Source organism: Bison bison, unplaced genomic scaffold (genome assembly GCF_000754665.1).
Source record: "Bison bison bison isolate TAMUID 2011002044 unplaced genomic scaffold, Bison_UMD1.0 scf7180017864530, whole genome shotgun sequence".
Taxonomy (NCBI): Eukaryota; Metazoa; Chordata; class Mammalia; order Artiodactyla; family Bovidae; genus Bison; species Bison bison.
The window spans coordinates 4,249,553-4,267,501 of record NW_011495080.1 but is presented as its reverse complement, the minus strand read 5'-3'; the positions used below and the strand labels follow the sequence as shown (position 1 = coordinate 4,267,501).

At 37.1% G+C, this 17,949-nt stretch overlaps 1 protein-coding gene and 1 non-coding gene across 2 annotated transcripts in view; one reads left to right on the top strand and one right to left on the bottom strand.

Annotated features, from left to right (window-relative positions):
- LOC104982306 (exocyst complex component 4-like) overlaps positions 1–17,949 on the top strand; it is a 245,211-nt gene that overhangs the window by 67,520 nt on the left and 159,742 nt on the right. The gene's annotated exons all lie outside the window — the stretch shown is intronic.
- TRNAS-GGA lies at positions 5,073–5,144 on the bottom strand. The gene has a single exon. It is a non-coding gene; the product is annotated as a tRNA-Ser (tRNA).

The window sequence follows — 17,949 nt, the reverse complement described above, 5'->3', positions numbered from 1 at the left end:
AGGAGGAGAAGGGGACCACAGAAGATGAGATGGCTGGATGGCATCACTGACTCGATGGACGTGAGTCTGAGTGAACTCTGGGAGTTGGTGATGGACAGGGAGGCCTGGCGTGCTGCAATTCATGGGGTCGCAAAGAATCGGACACGACTGAGCAACTGAACTGAACTGAATCTTGTTTCTTCTTGACCTACCTAATATGATACTGAATGAGACAAAGGAGAGCCATTTTTGCCAATATTTAAAGTTCTGGAGGGAAGTTGTATTTTTGATTATGGAAGCAAAGTTTAAGGGAATTCTTCTGGAGTGGCTCAGACCTGCCCCATCATAGGGTTCAATTCATCTCAGTTGGGCTCAGAGCTTCTGGGCTGCTGCAGACACCTGCCCTGCCTGCAGCCTTGGGCTGGGCAGATGGTGACTGGATTTTTTTTTTTTTTTTTTGTGGGCTCTTCCACAGTTGCCTTGGTATGACCTCCTCACAAATGCTATTAAAGAAATAATAATGTCTTTTAAAGAAATAACAATATTATTATTATTGACTTTTCAGATAAAACATACTTCTTACTAGTTCTGTAGTCCTATAGAGCTTGAAATGATGAAAAGGTGGAAAAATAATTTGAGTTCAGTCAACGCATTTTGTGCAACTAACTGAAAGTGTTCATTTTGAGAGCCTAACAATATACTGTTGCTGAAGCGTATTTAATTACTTTATAAGATATAATTTAATTAAATTTTAGGATTATTTAAGCTTGGAATTTTGAAGTTTATTGCTTTTACTGTAGGAAAAGTATAAGAATTGCTTTTTTAAGGTGGGTTGATTTTAGATTTTTATTGAGTTATAGTTGATTTATATTGTTGCCCTAATTTCTGCTGTAAGAAATTGTTTTATAGTAAGTTTTACTCATTTTTTTAAAACCAAACACATAGATGACAGTTTACAAAGCTGTGTATTCAAACTTCTTCCTGGAGTAAAAGGTTTTGTTTTCTCCTCCTTTCTTTGCTGTATCGCTGTTCTGTGAGTTTTGACACTGCTTTGAGCTGTTGTGGAGTGTGGAATTATGATACAGAAAACACATTTATATTTATATAAACATTTATATAAACACTCTTGATTTATATTTTACCCCTGCCTTTTGTGGAAATTACCAGTTGTTAGATCTTTGTGTCTTTATAATGTGAATTGCCGCTTAGCTTGGTTATATCTATTTAGGTAAATACTGCTGAGTCAATGGCCAAGTGAAATAAAAATTTTAATTGTTCATGAAGAGATGATGGGGCAGGCGTTTTGAAAATGAAAAACATAAATACCAAACAAGCTGAGAAAAGGCCAGTGATGGCAGATTTCAGTGGAAGCTAATTCTGCAACATCTATTACTTTTAATGAGACAGCTTTTCCTCTCTGTGCACTTTTTCTGTCAGGCCCTGCAGTTAGCCTTCATCACCGAGTAGAGCTCATAGTGACACTTTGACTTCAGCCATCTGTCCCTTCGTTTTTGGGAATGACTCTGGAAGAACTGCGTGATAGATTAGTGGAGCTTGGGACTGTTATGAAGATGCTTGTAGATCTGGCCACAAAACTTTCTTCTTAGAAGGGCTCATTTCCTTTTCTGTTCGGAAGACTGATCTCTTGATTTTTCTGGGGGGTGACTGAAAAAGGTAGTTATTGATTAAAGTCAATAGTAACAGTAGTTAACAAGTGCTTAGTATGCATTCTATCTGTGAAACAGTAGAAATAAGTGCTTTACATGAATTAACTCATGAAGTCCTTTGATGATTCTAGGAGAGAGGCACTGTTAGCCCCATTTTACAGGTGAGAAAAGCGAGACTGAGGATGGTTAATGGTAGATGTGAGTTGACGCAGCTGACACACAGTGGCGCCTGTGATCTCACATCAGGAGCTGGGTTCCAAAACATGCACAGTTTTCCTGCAGATAAACTAGATACTAGGTTTCTGTCACTGCTGCAACGGATTACCACAGGAAACATGTATCATCCTACAGTTTTGTAGTTAAAGTCCAGTATGGGTCTCATTGGGCTAAAAGGAAGGTTAGGGACAGGGCTGTGTCCCTACCAGAAGTTCTGTAGGAGAATCCATTTCCATTTCCTTGCCTTTACATGCTCTTAGAGGCTCTTGCTTTCCTTGACTTGTGGCAGGCTCCCTTTCTCCATCTTCACAGCCAGGGACAGTGGGTCACATTCTTCTCACCTTATACCTCTCTGACCCACTCTTCTGCTTCCTTCTTCCTCTCCTGAGGGACTATGTGATTAAATTGATTCCCACCTGGATAATCCAGGCTCTTTTTTTTGTCTCAATATCCTTAACCTTAATCACGTGTAGAGTCTCCTTTGTCATGTAAAGTAACATACTCACAGATTCTGGGGATTAGTTCATGAATATCTTTCATGGGCTTCCCTGGTAGTGGCTCAGTGGTACAGAATCCGCCTGCCAATGCAGGAGATGGGGCTCCGATCCCTGAATCAGGAAGATTCCCTGAAGAAGGAAATGACAACCCTCTAGAGCCAGTATTCTTATCTGGGAAATCCAATGGACAGAGGAGCCTGGTGGGCTACAGTCCGTGGGGTTGCAAAAGTGTCAGACATGACTTAGTGACTAAACAACAACAATCTTTCAGGGCCCATTCTACTTGTCACAATCTGCAAGTACTTACTTTCTGACCCAAGTTATTTTTAGGAGCCAATGTATAAAAATTTGACTTTCTTGAAATGATGTGTGAAGTCTTTGCAGTTCTCGTTTTTAGGACGATATTAATCTGGGTCACATTATTAAAGGGGATTATATAAATGAGAAAAATGTGATGTGAATTATGTAGAGAACTACATAAAATGTTTCTAATAAGTACATGTGAAAGTGTGGGGCTGATGAAATATACTATAATAAAGGACAGAAACTTTGTCTTATTCTAAATAATGGACAAAGTCCTGAGAGTCTATTTGTGAAGTGCTCTGCAAGTCAGCCTAGAAAGTAATAGTCTTTTTCAGCAGGGAATTTAACATAGGCTCTTAAAGCTCCTTTCTCATCTTGTGAAATAGTAGGATTGAGGGTGTAATCCATTAGAGCTGACATTTCTATAGAGGAAGTTGCAATAGGGAATCCCTGGGTAGAATTTCATCTCCCATTGGGGTGCCATAAATTAAACTTGCAGGTGATTTCTGAGAACTTTCAGATTATTATTAATTAAATGAGAATTTTGTTGGCTTGTGAATGAGTCATTTTTCAAATGTCTTATTTAGAGATAGAGTTGTGAGTGACTTTTATGTGAGAGGTATTCTATCATAGTTTACATGTTACTGTTAGTAAGAAACTATACATCATTCAACTGATGCAGCAGTCCTAAGAGGTAGTTGGGGCAGGTAGTGTTACTGTCATTATGATTATTGTATTTATGTCATATTTAACACAGAAGGCAATGGCACCCCATTCCAGTACTCTTAAGTGTATTGCCAGATATTTAAGTTATCATAAAATTGTATGGAATTATCTATGTCTGTGTATCATCTAATTAAAAATAAAATCTTTAATTATAAGATGCAAATTCCAGGCAAAGATTGGCAGAAGCAAGCAACATGTAAAGAGAAAAATGATTAGCATTGACTTAATTTTCATGTGTAATCATGAAGAAAAGCAATGGCATAGTAAAGAACCGGGCAAATGGGCAATTCACAGAAGAGTCTATACACATGGAAAGATGGGCGTTTATCTGACGGATGTTAAAATGTCAAGAATATATAAAGAATCCCTATAAATTGATAAGATAAGCAAGTAGAAAAATAAGCAAAAATATGAGCAGGCAGTTTGCTTAAAGAGACAGCTATATTAGTCAATATATGAAAAACTGCTTATACTCTCTAGTTAATCAAGTGTTATTTTTAAAATAACACGAAAAATCAAGTGTCATTTTACGAATATGGAAGTGAATTCAGGGATGCTGAGTGATTGGTCCAGGTTCAACCAAAAAAGTATTTGCTGGAGACTGGCCTCTTGCTGTCCTCACTCTAAATACGTAAAGGATGTATTTTGCAAGCATTTTTTTCCCGATTATTCTCATCAGTCACAGTATTTTATAATGTACAGGGAAACTAATGTCTAATATAGATGTAGTCATTCAACTATAGCTTAGGTAGAAGCATGGACAAAGTATGGAGAAAAGCCAATAATTATAGTAAAACGTTGGTTTAAGCTTTTGGATTCTCAGTATGTCTTTTTATTTGGCAAATTGCCTTTGGAACGTTCTGACTGAGCAATTATTCGCAAGGTACACAGGCATTTCATTTGTGGCTTCTTTATTCATTTTATTCACACTCCTGCTGGGATTGCTGTGAATATAGCTATAATGAAACTGGACTTTTCTCTCCTTTTCTTTCTGGTATCAGCATAGGTTAAGCAATAAAACGTAAAGAGAGCACAAATGAAATTATTTTTTCTTCTTTTGCTGCTGTTTTCTTGATGTGTGTTTTATTTCATCAAATCTTGTTCTGAGACTTGATATTTGTCTCAAGAATTTGGGGTTCGATATTTTAAAAATTCCCTATGTGGGTTGGGAGCTATGAATCCTGATATAAAAGGAGATGAAGCTCCTCTTTTTGGAAATCAAATGTCACTTTTAGAATAGTGTAGATCCGATTGACAAATCTTGACATCTTTTGTTTTACTTCTGTCCTTATGATATGATCTCCCTTGGTATTTTTAAATATAACTGTTTCTGAGGTATCTGTGCATTTGCTCTTAATAAGTATCTTTGATTTCTATGATTGATCAGAAGTAGAGTTGAGGAATATATACAAAGGAGACAGAATAGAACTAATAGTTCAAATGTTTCTAAATAGAAAAATGAAACAAGACCAAAGTTTATTAAAAATATATTAATTTTTAATATATAAACTGTATTAAATAATGTATGTAAATACTATATATAACATGAGTGAGTGAGTGAAGTCGCTCAGTCGTGTCTGACTCTTTGCGACCCCTTGGACTGTAGCCCACCAGGCTCCTTCCTCCATGGGATTCTCCAGGCAAGAGTACTGGAGTGGGTTGCCATTTCCTTCTCCAGGGGATCTTCCCAACCCAGGGATCGAACCTGGGTCTCCTGCATTCCAGGCAGACGCTTTAACCTCTGAGCCACCAGGGAAGTCCCATATATAACATATACATGTATATAAATATATAGACCCCAAGTTGCAAAGACTCAGTCGGACATTACTGAGCAACTGAACTGAACTGGACTGAAAATTGCCAAAGTAATCCTGAGAAGAAAGGACAAAACAGGAGGCATAATCTTCCTAGCCTTTAGGCAATACTGCAAAGCTACAGTAATCAAAACAGTGTGGCACTGTGACAGAAACAGACATACAAATCAATATATAGAAACAATGCCATCTCAGTCGCTAAATTGTGTCTGACTCTTTATGACCTCAGTGTAGCCTGCCATGCTGCATTGTCCGTGGAATTTTTTTAGCAAGAATACTGGGGTATGTTGCCATTTCCTTCTCTAGGAGATTTTCCTGACCAGGGGTAGAACCCACATCTCCTGCATCTTCTGCATTGGTAGGCAGATTCTTTACCACTAAGTTACCTGGGAAACCCAATACGTGTAATCTACATTTACATATGTACAACATGTATACCCTTATATGTACATAGTAAAAGTATGAAATCAAACAGGAAAAAGATACAGGATATAAATACAGGTATACCTCAGAGATATTGTGGGTTTGGTTCCAGACCACTATAGTAAAGACAGTCACAGGTATCTTTTGGCTCCCCAGTGCGTATGTGTTATGTTTATACTATGTATAGTGTAAGTGCTATGTAAATAGTTGACAGCATGCATCTAAGTTCAAGTTTTGCTTTTGGGAATTTTCTGGAATTTATTTTCTATCCATGGTTGGCTGAATTTGGATGTGAAACTCATGGATTTGGAGTGCCAACTTGTTTGTCTTTATCCATTTTAAAATTTTATTTTTAATCTATTAATATCCATTAATGGATTTCTTAATATTGAACCAATTTTTCATTACTAGGATAAATTGCTCTTGATCATACTGTATTATTTTCTCAATGTAGTCTTGAATTCTGTCTGCTAATATTTTATTTAGGATTTTCACATCATGTTCATGAGTAATAGTGTCCTGTGGTCCAAATCGTACTAGATTTTGGTTTTAATGTGATAATTTGCTGCATAAAAGGAATTAGGACATTCTCTTTCATTTTTCAATGCTCTGAAAAGTCTATGGAGCTCTGGGAGTATCTGGTGTTTGAAGATTTAGGAATTTCTCTATGAAACCTTTTGGATATGGTATGTTTTAATACATTTACTTTTTGTTCAGTAATTTTGTTTCATCAGTGCAAATTGTTCTGTTTAAACTTTGTTTCTATTGGAGTCAGTTTTAATAATCTGTATCTCCCTAGGCAATTATTGATTTCATTTATTCAATTTTATTTATATAGAGTAATGTATATAGAATAATGGCATCACCGACATGATGGAGATGAGTTTGAGCAAGCTCCAGGAGTTGGTGATGGACAGAGAAGCCTGGTGTGCTGCAGTCCATGGGGTTGCAAAGAGTTGGACACAACTGAGTGACTAAACTGAACTCATTTATATAGATGTCTATAAAGTATTTTCTTACTGTTTTAAAATTCTTTTGTTTCCTTTATGTCATCTAATTATGCTGTTTCCCTTTTCTTCTTGATCAAAGTAGCTAATGGTTTGTCTTTGGTGTTCGTTTTTTCTCCCAAGAAATAACAAGAATTTTGATGTATTGATTAGGTCCGTTTTTTTGTTCTCTACCTCATTCCTTTATGTTTTTATTCTTTCCTTCTTCATCCTTTCACTTGGTTTATTCTTTTCCTGCACTAGAAACTGAAATCATGCATTTTAATTCTTTCATTTTTTACTGATTAAAGTATTTAGTGATAGAAAATTTTCTCTCATTACTACTTTAAATGTATGCCATAGATACATATCATTTACAAAGATTGTCTTATTTCAGTTTTTATTTCTCCTTTGATCCAAGTGTTTTTAGTAAAAGAATTTTAAAGATGAAAGGGTCTTTTGTGTGTGTGTGTTTTTTTTAATATTTTCTAGCTTTGTTGTGTTGAATTGAGAATGTTGCTTGTAATATTTTTACTTTATAGAACTTACATTTTCTTTGTGACTTAATATATTATGTTTTTTCTTTTTTTTAATATTCCAGGGGTACTTGAGAGGAAGATGCATTTTCTCTATTAGATGAGGAGTTTGATGTATATTTGTGAAATTCTCATTATGTTGTTTGTCTATCTCCATTTTTATTTTTAGTGTTTTTCTTCTGTGTCTCTTTGACTCACCTGTAGTTTTTGTTTAAAAATGGTGATTGCTGTTTTTTGGTATGTGAATAGTCGTGTGTTGTTTCATTTGTGAATTGTGCTTTTTGGCATGAAAAAATGCCCTTCATTGATGTGATTAATGCTTATTGACTGTGGAAATTTCATTCAAATGTGGAAAATTCTTAAAGAGAATTGTTAAAGAGATGGGAATACCAGACCACCTGACCTGCCTCCTGAAAAATCTGAATACAAGTCAAGAAGCAACAATTAGAACTGAACGTGGAACAACAGACTGGTTCCAAATAGGGGAAGGAGTACCTCAACGCTGTATATTGTCACCCTGCTTATTTAACTTATATGCAGAGTACATCGTGAGAAACGCTGGACTGGATTGAGCACAAGCTGGAATCAAGACTGCTGGGAGAAATCTCAATAACCTCAGATACGCAGATGACACCACCCTTATGGCAGAAAGTGAAAAGGAACTAAAGAGCCTCTTGATAAAAGTGAAAGAGCAGAGTGAAAATGTTGGCTTAAAGCTCAACATTCGGGAAACTAAGATCATGGCATCTGATTCCATCACTACATGGCAAATAGATGGGGAGGCAATGGAAACAGTGTCAGACTTCATTTTTTTGGGCTCCAAAATCACTGCAGATGGTGACTGCAGCCATGAAATTAAAAGACACTTGCTCCTTGGAAGAAAAGTTATGACCAACCTAGACAGCATATTAAAAGCAGAGACATTACTTTGCTAACAAAGGTCCATTTAGTCAAGGCTATGGTTTTGCCAGTAGTCACGTATGGATGTGAGAGTTGGACTATAAAGAAAGCTGAGCTCTGAAGAATTGATGCTTTTGAACTGTGGTGTTGGAGAAGACTCTTGAGAGTCCCTTGGCCTGCAAGGAGATCCAATCAGTCCACCCCAAAGGAATTCAGTCCTGAATATTCATTGGAAGGACTGATGCTGAATTGAAACTCCAATACTTTGGCTATCTGATGGGAAGAACTGGCTCATTTGAAACAACCTTGATGCTGGGAAAGATTCAAGGTTGGGGGAGAAGGGGACGACAGGATGAGGTGGTTGGATGGCATCACTGACTTGAGGGACATGAGTTTGAGTGAACTCTTGGAGTTGATGATGGACAGGGAGGCCTGGCGTACTGCGGTCCATGGGGTCGTAGAGTCGGACACAACTGAACGACTGAACTGAACTGTTCATTCTATATTTTTAGCCTTTCTAAATAAATTGGCTTTAGTATGTGTATAGCATATATAGTTTGGCCTTGCTTTGTAAGCTGAATTAAAACCTTTTTTTTAATAGATGAGTTGAATCCATCGATATATATTGATATGACTGATGTCTTCAGTCACAACTGTATCATAGTATTTTGTAAATATGTGTATTCTGTATGCTATGTTTCTTTCTAAGATACGTGTTCTTTTATTTTACTTATACAGAATTTTTTTGTCTAGGAAGTCCCCCCCCGCCATTGATTGTCTTTTAATGTATACTTTTAAGAAAATGCTCTTAGCTGCGTTTTTTTTGCTTTGGTTAAACCTTTACTGTTGGATTTCTCCATTTTTATTGGTATACTTTAGTTTCCATCCTTTGCCTCCATAATAAACGATAAACTTACTCTACTTTCCTCTTTTTCTTCTGCCATTTTTTTAGTTGTATATGTTTACTTTTTTACAGCATGCTACTTTCATGTAGTTGTTTTCCACAACTTTTGTTTTTAAACCTACATTTAAATATTCTGAATGTTCATGAATTAGACATTTTGTTCAAGTGTCCTAGTCATTTCTTGGTTGAATGAAGTTCATTATCTAAAAAATTCCTTGAGGAGTCATGGATGCAGAGTTTCTTTATTTGAAAACTTTTAATTTCTTTTTCCTAAAGCCTTGATACTTAAAGGGCGACTTGGGGATAAAGGTTCCTTAGGTTACGCTTTATTATTATTATTTTTACAAAATACTATTTCATTTTTTTCTTTTTAGTGCTTTTTGAAATTTCAGATTCCTTAGGTTTTTTTTTTTCCCCTTGTTAAAGTTCCTTGATTCTTAGGTCTTACAGATTTCTTTTTAATCTTAGGAACTGAAAAGATTTAGTAGGATGTGCCTTGGAGTCTTGATTTCTTTAGTATTAATTTTCCAAGATACCCAATGGGCTGCTGTTTCATTTTGTGCATTCAGTTTTTTTTTCTTTTGTAAGTTTTCTTGGTTTACAATTTTAAATGTTCTGTTTACTTTTCCTCTTTATCACTCTATTTTTATTTGCCTGTTTTCCGTTTCTACTACTCTCTCTTTCATCTTTTCATTTCTACTACTACTTTTTTTTATTCTCCTTTTTATCCTCCACTTTGGTTCCCGGCATTTGCTCAATATCCTTTATCGGATAAATGTTTTCAGTTTTTTCTGTCTTGCTTATTTTGTATTGTATTCTTGAGGTATGAGATAATATTGTCTTTTTTCTTCCCTCTCTTTCCTGGGTTTTGTAAGTTTTCCTTTCACACTTTGCTTTTGATTGTCCGTGTCTGTCATAATTTTTCGATTTTTGACTCAAAGTGGTTTTTCATATCCCAAAATTCTTGTTTGAGTGAGTATATTAATTCCACCTAGAGTGTTATCACTCAGATTTCTTGTGCTTCATGCTGTTTTATTGGATGAAATTTTCTTCTAAATGTATGTTGGATTTTTTTTGTAATACTCTCATAAGAATGTGTTCATTATTTTTTGTATTCATTTTTTTTTAAATGATACTGGGGGTGTGTTTGTAGGATTCCTAGCTCATTGGCTCCCTCTTCTGTCATTACAGCAAACTGCAGATACTTTTATTTCAGTTCAGTTCACTCACTCAGTCGTGTCCGACTCTTTGCGACCCCATGGACTGCAGCAGCATGCCAGGCTTCCCTGTCCATCACCAACTCATGTCCATTGTGTCAGTGATGCCATCCAACCATCTCATCCTCTGTCATCCCCTTCTCCTCCCACCTTCAATCTTTCCCAGCATCAGGGTTTTTTCCAATGAGTCGGTTCTTTGCATCAGGTGGCCAAAGTACTAGAGTTTCAGCTTCAGCATCAGTGCTTCTGGTGAATATTCAGGACTGATTTCCTTTAAAGTTGACTGGTTGGATCTCCTTGCAGTCCAAGGGACTCTCAAGAGTCTTCTCTAACACCACAGTTCAAAAGCATCAATACTTCGGCGCTCAGCTTTCTTTATAGTCCAACTCTCATATCCATACATGACTACTGGAAAAACCATAGCTTTGACTAGACAGACCTTTGTTGGTAAAGTAATGTCTCTGCTTTTTAATATTCTGCTTAGGTTGGTCATAGCTTTTCTTCCAAGGAGTAAGTGTCTTTTAATTTCATGGCTGCAGTCACCATCTGCAGTGATTTGGAGCCCCCCAAACATAAAGTCTCTCACTGTTTTGATTGTTTCCCCATGTATTTGCCATGAGGTGATGGGACCAGATGCCATTATCTTCGTTTTCTGAATGTTGAGTTTTAAGCCAACTTTTCACTCTCGTCTTCAGTGGACTTTTTATTTTGGCGGTGGGGTAAGCTTGTTTGCTCTCTGAATCGTGTTTGCCTTTTGCTTTTTTCTCCCTTCATCATCCCATAGCCAAAGGGCTTTTATCTCTTTTTGTCTCATTTCTCTCTCAGAGGCTATGTGTTTCAAACACTGCTCTTTCAAATTATGTCTGCTTTTAAGTCCCTATAGTTCAAGCTGTGATCTGCTTGTATACCTTTTTAGTCTTGAAACTTAGGGTTGACTTTGTCTTTCTAAACCTTTGATTCTAAATCTTTAGGTGCCCATTAATCCTAGGTCCCTTTGCCCTCGCTGCCAGAGAGGATATCACTGGGCAAGGGACTGTGAGGCATTCCACTCGTGACAAAGGTCATGAGGAAGGAGGCTCGGCATTTAGGTTCATCATTAACTCTTTAAGTTTCTTTATTATAGTTTTTCATAGTATACTTTTGCTTGTAACAAAGCCTTGTGGCAAAGAAGTGGTGGGAGAGGAGCATGATATAACACTTCCTGGCATTAGGTGATTTTTTTTTCTTCTTATTTTTATTTCTAGTTATTTTGGATTTGGGGCAATTTCTGTCTTTCGAGTTATCCTGAAAGCATGGTTTTTATGAATTTTGTTTATTGTTCTGTTTTGCTTCTGGAGGAAATGTTGAGAAAAGGGGATCTAAGCCACCATCCTTGTCTAAAGGAACCCTGAAGTGTTAGTAAAACTGGAGGTTTTAAAAATGCATTAAAAAAAAAAATGTTTGGTGTTCGCCTTGATGTTCATATTATCTCATTTAATAGGCACAGTTCTCTTGATAATGTTATCTCCTCTTCACATTTGAAGAAATTGAGAGAACACGCAACTAGACATGATAATTTAATCTAAAGTGATGCCAAGCTTTTGTTCTTTCTACTATATCATTCTATCTCTATGGGCAGTTGAACTTACAAAATCATACATTAACAACAGACTGTTGCCTAATGAAGTTTAGTGAGTATTAATATAAACAATCAATTTATTCATCTGTTCCTTGTCTCTTATCCTGTATCCCTGTTATATTTCTAGTAGCCTCTTCTTCATTGATTGCTACTCTTTGCCCTACAAAGGGGCATCCTTTTTGCTCTAGGTAATATAATGTGCACTTACTTCTGCTTTATTGACTATGCCAAAGCCTTTGACTGTGTGGATCAACAAACTGGAAAATTCTTAAAGAGATGGGAATACCAGACCACCTGACCTGCCTCCTGAGAAATCTGTATGGAGGTCAGGAAGCAACAGTTAGAACTGGACATGAAACAATAGACTGGTTCCAAATAGGGGAAGGAGTACCTCAAGGCTGTATATTGTCACCCTGCTTATTTAACTTATATGCAGAGTACATCATGAGAAATGCTGGGCTGGAGGAAGCACAAGTTGGAATCAAGATTGCTGGGAGAAATATCAGTAACCTCAGATATGCAGATGACACCACCCTTATGGCAGAAAGTGAAGAACTAAAGAGCCTCTTGATGAAAGTGAAAGAGGAGAGTGAAAAAGTTGGCTTAAAGCTCATTCAGAAAACTAAGATCATGGCATCTGGTCCCATCACTTCGCGTCAAATTGATGGGGAAACAGTGAGAGACTTTATTTTTCTGGGGCTCCAAAATTACTGCAGAAAGTCCAAAAGTGATTGCAGCCATGAAATTAAAAGACACTTGCTACTTGCAAGAAAAGTTATAACCAACTTAGACAGCATATTAAAAGCAGAGACATGACTTTGCCCACAAAGATCCATAGTCAAAGCTATGGTTTTTTTAGTAGTTATGTATGGATGTGAGAATTGGACTATAAAGAAAGCTGAGCACTGAAGAACAGATGCTTTTGAACTGTGGTGTTGGAGAAGACTCCTGAGAGTCCCTTGGACTGCAAGGAGATCCAACCAGTCCATCTTAAAGGAAATCAGTCCTGAATATTCATTGGAAGGACTGATGCTGAAGCTGAAACTCTAATACTTTGGCCACCTGATGGGAAGAACTGGCTCATTTGAAACGACCCTGATGCTGGGAAAGATTCCAGGTAGGGGGAGAAGGGGATGACAGAGGATGAGATGGTTGGATGGCATCACCGACTTGATGGACATGAGTTTGAATAAACTCCGGCAGTTGGTGATGGACAGGGAGGCCTGGCGTGCTGCAGTCCATGGGGTTGCAAAGAGTCAGACATGACGGAGTGACTGAACTAAACTGAGTGCATTATATCATCAATGAAATTGATTCAACAGATGTTAGTTTTGTTTTTTATCCAAATAGAGTACTCCATTCTATGTTCTCTCCAAACATACCATCATTTTCCCCTCAGCCCACTTTCACTGTGGAAGGATCAATGTATATTCATTGTGTTTTCAGAACTGAATGCAGTGTGGGGTTCCATCTTCACCTCTGAATTGAAACTATCCGTATGCTGAGGCTGTAAAATCTCCTGGCTCCTTGGAAATGATTGCCCCTAGTAGCAGCAGCTGTCATCAGCTTTTGGCAGCCTCCTTTCAGGAGTGGGGTGTTATATTGTCTGTAGTTTTCTTTAAAGTAATTTAATCTGCACCTTAGGGGTGCTTAGTTAACAGTTTTGAAGCACCTTAATCAGGAATGCACACTCTGGGGGTAGTTAGTTAACATTTGAAAGACCCTAATCAAGACTCTATACTCCAGAGGCAACCAGTGCGTCAGATAGTGCTCTCTCAATATGCAGCAGTGGGTGCATTAATTAGAATAGAAGATGTTAGAGGTAATTTTTCATTGGTGAACCCAATGGTATTTAAGATAAGTCGTTGACCAAGTCGCTCCACTGGGGCATAAATGGAGGATAAGGATTTGATGAGGCCAGTAGCCTACCAGTGTGGGTCTGGAGCTTGGTTTGGTCCTGTGCTTGCAGCCTAAAGGATTTCTGTCATCTCACCTGTCCAGTGGAGCGTGCTAAGTCTCTAGCTCTATATGGGCCAAATCCTGCCTGCCTTTGCCTGCTTGTCCACCCAAAGCTCCCTGGACACACACTCTGGCTCGACTTGTTTGCATTTCTTGTCCACAGAAATGATGTTGTCAATTTTGAGCTAACTATTTCTTTTTAATTCCTTAGCTTATATTTTATGTATAATTGAGTTTTGAGCAGATTTTGTATCTTAGGTATGAGTTTACAGTGCCAGGTTGATCAGAAGCATAAGAATTATTTTTAAGTGGTAACTTTCTTATTTTCCCTTTAAGAATATTGTCAGTGTTTTGAGGCCAGGCTCAGAACAGAGAGGGCAGAGTGACATTGTACAGTTCTGTTGATACTTTGTGGTCTAATTAGACTTGGTAATTTTTTTTAAGTTTTTTTTTTTTAATGCTGAATTCTGATTAATAGTGACAGTTCTCTTAAACAGGGATAATGTTTTTGAATACAGCATGTAAATTCTATAGGTTGAAATCATATTTATGAACTTTACGTAATTTATGGACCCTGCATAGTGTAAGGAGTGACATCTATAGGAACTTCTATAGGAAATAGTACCATTATCTCTTATGCCTTAACTGACATGTGTAACGATAAATGATAAATAAAATCGTATATTCAATAAAAGGTTAATGTGTATTACCAAAGCTCTTAGCTCCTGCTGTTCAATAACATGTGTATAGGCCTGGCCTGTGTTACCTATCTTCTTACCAAACAAACTGAGAAAAATAAAGTGGCCAGGGACTGGTCTAGGTTGCTTTCTGTATTTACTGATGAACAGAAAAGTAGTTTTCTCTTATAAGATATTTAGCTGCATAAATAGACTGTTCACCTTGCTTGTCTGTTACTAAATAGGCTCTTATAATTAGCTGTAGGCCTTGGAACCAGAGATACCTAGAGTTAACTACAGTTTAATGGAATCAGGGAATGATAGAGATTGAAAAGACCTTAGATAGCATCTAATTAATTCTTTTGTGACTACCATAGTGTCCTAGTTAAACCCGCCTTCCACGATCCCACATATCCACTGAGGTGTAGATATACATGCTTATCTGCCTGTCCTGTCTTGTCTGTTTACCTGTTTAGTAATATGTGGGTGTCTAAAAGAAACAATTGGGACCAGTAACATTTTAGTAGAAATAATTGGTTAAAGAACATCAAAGTCTTTTAACATTTAACACAGTCCTATAGGTTAAAGTCTTCTAAACCAAGTTCAAGAAATTCTCACTTGATAAGGTCCTCAGCAAAAAGAAAAAAAAAAGTAAATATAAAAATATCAAAGATAAGAGAATTGGGAAAGGTATAAAGTATTTCTAATTTTAAAGTGTTCTAAAACATTGAATACATATTATAACAGTAGAGGTACATACAAGAGAGTGATTTAGGGTTTATCAGTATTGAAATATGTATATTTTGTTCTAATGGTGTGAAGACTTGCTGAGTTTCAGCTAAATTATTTTTGTACAAGGCTTTTTCCTTTAAAGCACCAATAATTCTATCTGACCTCACCGGGTTTTTGTGATTATTAGATGAGTCTTCATGGCTTATTATATTATTCTTTAGAATCTCCTTTTAATTTTCAGCTGATGCAAGTGAAATAGATATACATTAATTAATATTGACTCTGTTCAGTGTTTATGCTCTAGAAGATTTTGGGAGACAGAAAGATAAGTTTGTAAGCAAATGTGCCATTTGGGGCTGTGGCATTATATTATTCATACTTTATTTGTTATTTTTAATAGGCTATCTGTCATATTAGTGTGCATATAAGTACCTGTATGGCATGTAGTCTAGGGGCTTGTTGGTTTCAACTGAGTGTACCTCATCATCCAGCATTCGTCGTCACCCAGCACGTGTGCAAGTTGCGACGATTAGCTGGTCCTCTGATGTGTCTTGTCTGTGACTCATGTGCTCTTTCGTGAAGATCCTTCTGTCCCAGCTGAATTTCTATTACTTTTTTTCCTTCCTAAAGCTCTGCTTAGAGCTTTTGCTTCATTTTCCCTCTCTGCCCTGCTGCATTTAGATGGCTCCCTGGCCACTAAGTCCTTTTCTACTGTTGAAGCTGCTTTTGCAGGATGGAGTAATTCTGCGGCCTGAGGTGTCCAGTTCTTTATGTATAAAACAAAGCCAGTAACTAAAATGTCTGTTCTTGGAATGTCATGACTGGAAATATTGATGACTTTTTTTTCGCTTGGCTTCAGAACTGTCATGTCAGTTTAGAGGCTGAAAGCTTCTTGGTTCTACTCCCAGTTTGCTAGTATTAAAATATTTACAATTAATTACCGTATCATCAGATGCCCTCTATGCTGTGAAGGAAACCATATGGATTTGCTCATTCTGTCGTCTTCTCTCTTGTTGTGGGTTGGTCTAGTGAGTTGAAGTTAAGGCAACAGCATTATGGATAATCTGTAGAGGGCTTATTCACTTAGGAACAAATTTGTGTAAGTAATTATATCATGGATGTCATTAAGTGAAGTGAAGTCATTAAGTTTATACATTAGTGCGTGTTATGAGTTGGGAGCAAAAAAAAACAAATTGGGGGGAGTAGCGCACATGTTGTCTGAAGTAGAGGTTTCAGAGACTTTATCCGGTGGTTAAAAGGACTTATTCCATATACTGGGATATGTTTATTCTTTCCTAAATAAATTTCAAAATACTCCAGGCGTGCCGAAGAACTTTGATTGGGTCTGTAGTATAGATAAGCTTGAATCTACTAAAGAAGAATGTACACAGTCTTTCAGGAGCCACATTTTAAAAAAATTCAAAAGTCTCTGTAAAGGTTTTGAAGTGTGGGCTTCAGCAGTTGTGGCGCTCGGGCTTAGTTTGCCTGCGGCATATGGGAGCTTCCTGGACCAGGGATCGAGCCCGTGTCCCCTGCATTGGCGGGTGGATTCTCAACTAGTGGGCCACCAGGGAAGTCTTGAAGGGATCCCATTTTAAAAGCCTTTCAGGTGTTTAGAAGAGAGAAGGAGAGAGGGGAGGATGGGAGCAACTTCACTGCGGTCCATCCTTAGGCTTTTACTCACTCTGCTTTTGTCCATTGTAGTCCACCATTCGTAAAATAAGAAGATTATTTTTAGGCCAGAGCTTCTTGACCTGTAGTTGTTCTGGTTGTTGTGGAAACCCCTCAAATTATATGAGAAGCGTTAGTTGTGTGTGTGTTAGTTTGAGGGAAAGGCCTGTGGTTTTCAGTAGATGACAGGCGTCTCAGAGCCCAGCCCTGCCTTCTTTCCACTCCCACAGGGGTTAAAAGCCAGTGTTAGAAGTTATTTCTTTCATTCCCAAACCTTATGGTTTAGATGAAAGCTGTCGTCTAAAGATCTACTACTCAGAAAACTTCTGTGGATTAGCAAGACCTATCTTTAGTAAATAATGATATTATGTTAGACATGTATTTACATGTATTTAAAGAAAAATAGAAAGTTTTTTTTTGTATTTAGGGAATATTCTTCTATTCTTCAGTTGTTTCACTTGTACATACTGTTTTTCCTTTCTTTTTATTCATCTCTTACTGTTATACTTTTAACTTACATGTCTTTTCTTTTCCACATGTATTTATGTCTTTTTATCAAGCTACTTATCACTCCTAATTAATCAGTATGAATATAAGACTGGTGTGGCTCTTTGGAATTCTGCAGCATCAAAATGGCATTTTATATACAGTGAATGTTGATAAATGTCATGAACCAACTGACTCATTGGAGAAGTGTAGAAAATTTTCTGTGGAGATTTGCTTACTTTTAATGTTTCTACCCTGTATTAACTGATGGGTTGGGTATAATTTGAGGAACATAATTTTTTTGTGTGATTCTTAGAGAGTTACTGTATAAGTATACTTTAATTAAATTGAAAAACGTTTATGATTCCTTTTAAGGGAGTGGTCCCTTGTTTTAGACCCATACTGGGTTTGGATGTGGTTATGCAGTCTGTGAAGGCAGAGGAACCAGAGATCAAATTGCCAACATCTGCTGGATCATGGAAAAAGCAAGAGAGTTCCAGAAAAACATCTATTTCTGCTTTATTGACTATGCCAAAGCCTTTGACTGTGTGGATCACAATAAACTGGAAAATTCTGAAAGAGATGGGAATACCAGACCACCTGATCTGCCTCTTGAGAAATTTGTATGCAGGGCAGGA